At 34.7% G+C, this 2536-nt stretch overlaps 1 non-coding gene across 1 annotated transcript; it reads left to right on the top strand.

Moving 5' to 3' along the window:
- The first annotated feature begins 429 nt into the window (after nt 1–429).
- Nucleotides 430–535, top strand: LOC133807658 (small nucleolar RNA R71). The gene has a single exon (XR_009879559.1). It is a non-coding gene; the product is annotated as a small nucleolar RNA R71 (small nucleolar RNA).
- The last annotated feature ends 2001 nt before the right edge of the window (nt 536–2536 follow it).

Here is a 2536-nt window from a genome sequence, read left to right as displayed (position 1 = left end):
TTGGGTGCAGGTCTTGAAAAGTTACCAATAACCTGTGCTTGTTCCAAAGACATATTATATACATCTGTTGAGCAACTAGATGTGCTCGGGCATTGTTCATACGAATGCGGTCCCCCACAAATATCACATCTCATGACATTTTGTACTTGCATTGCTTGTGTCGTGAGGTTATTCTGCTGCAATTGCTTGGTTAGAGATGCCACTTAAGCGGTCAATAAAGCAATAGGATCGACTTCTAAGACTCCTGATACCTTCTTATTCCCACGCTCAGTAGGCCAATTATAGTTATTCATGGCCATCTCTTCCAATAATTCATATGCTTCATTAGCGCTTTTTCTCATAAATGTTCCTCCCGATGTTGCATCTATAATTGTCCTTGTATTTCCCCCTAAACCATTGTAGAATGTATGAACCAGCAGCCACTTTTATATTCCATGATGTGGGCATTTCCTTTGCAACTCTTTAAAATGCTCCCATGCATCATATAAGACTCCCCATCCAACTGATGGAAGTTATTAATCTCTCCTTTTATTCTGGCTGACTTCGCAGAAGGAAAATATTTACCAAGGAATTTCTGAGCCAAGTCTTCCCAAGTAACTATTGAATCGACTTGTAATGAATTCAACCAACTCTTAGCTCTGTCTCTTAATGAAAACGGGAATAATCTTAATCTTATAGCATCGTTACTCACCCCATTCATTTTGAATGTCGCACACAGCTCTAAAAAATTTGTGATATGGAGATGTGGATCCTCATTTGGTAACCCCCCAAATTGTACAATTCTATACCATCTGAATAATTGAGGGTTTTATCTCAAAATTATTTGCCTTAAAAGTAGGAGGACGAATACTTGAATGTATCCCCGTAACAGTAGGGAGTACATAGTTTCTCAATGGCAGATCGGCTTCAGCTGCATTACCCATATTTGCATTGTTGTTCACACCATTATTTGCGTTCTCAGCCATGGTGAAATCCAACATTTTCTTTATCTTGCGATTTTCTCTGCATGTTCTCTCAATATCAAGATCTATCGGTATGAGTTCCTATTGTCTACTTCCCCGCATATACCAATAATTCCTGAAACAAAATACAGCCTCGATCTGAATAAGTGTAAAATATATAAAAAAAAAAACCAAATTAGAACAAAACACAATTAACTTTGATATTGGAAATTAAGTCCCCGGCAACGGCGCCAAAAACTTGATTGTGAAAATATGTACGCAGGTGCACGCAATCGATTTAAGTAATATAGATGGTAAATAGAGTACTGTTCCCACAAAGACTATTAACCAATTACCAATAATTGTTCTTTAATTTCTATTTGGCAAACACAATTTATATGAATAAATCTAATTTTAAAACTTTAACTATGAACAAAAATAACTAATTAAACGATGAAAATCACTTTTAAGAAGACCTATGGTATTAACTTCATCAACTTTTCATTCTATTAATTTTATTAATCAGTTCTAAATTTCTTTCTTCCTATTCTAACAGCAAGTCAACATAAATCGATTCATATTCTTTTTCAAGGTATAAGATCTCATCCTACATGCAGATTTTCTACATCTCTGTGATAAACTTAAACATATAGCAGGCATTAAGCATAGAAACCTAATTACTACCTAAGTAATACATTTACTTTTGTCCAATATGCAACCTATGTCTATATAATGATAGCATATTCAATTCTCATCTTTCAAATTTTGAATAAAAATCATAAATCAAGCAAAAATTGATCAAGTATTTACTAGCATTAAGCAAACATTATATAGATTAGAATAGAGAAGAAAAATCAATATAACATCATAATTAAATTAAATAGAAATCCAAGTGACTACATTAAACCCTAGATAAAAATATTTAGTTCATATCAGTCATGACTAAATCAATAAAATAATTAATCAGAAACATAAGATTCAAAAACTTGAAGAAGAAAGAAAAAAATATAAAAGTGCATAAAAACTAGTCTAAGAATCAAAATTAGTCTCTAAAAACATAATTAAAATCTGACCTAATGACCTAATTAAACCCTAAGTCTGAATTTATAGTAAAAAAATCACAAATTCGTAGTTTTTCATAGGCGGGTCGGGACTTGGCCTTTCCTAGGTCGCGGTCCGTGTCAATTTTAAAGCCCCTCTGATTCTGTATAGGTCTTCAGGCGCTGCTACTCAGGCACTATCAAGTCGCGGCCTGTGTCTTTTATGTCCCCTTAATTTAGCCTCTGATTTCCCCTAGCGCCGCGACTTATAAGGGCAAGCGCAGCTCTAATTCCCTTCAGCAGCTTTGTGTTTTTGACTTGCCTAGAGTCGCGAGTCTAAACTCCTAGTCGCGACCCTAATTCCATTATTTCTCAATTTAAGTCTTTCAACCTCGTTTCTTCATCAAAAACTGATTTTTACTTGTCCTTAGCACCATTTTGAGTCAAGCAACCACCAAGAGCTTCGTTATCCACTATTTTCTCTTCTTTTTAGATTTTTCTCATTATTCAACGCACCAACCTACAACAAAGACAAACAAAAGCGTAATCTTGCAC

Source organism: Humulus lupulus, chromosome X, assembly GCF_963169125.1.
Source record: "Humulus lupulus chromosome X, drHumLupu1.1, whole genome shotgun sequence".
NCBI classification, from domain to species: Eukaryota; Viridiplantae; Streptophyta; class Magnoliopsida; order Rosales; family Cannabaceae; genus Humulus; species Humulus lupulus.
Note: the sequence above shows the minus strand (reverse complement) of the source record. Positions and strands in the feature narration are given on the sequence as shown.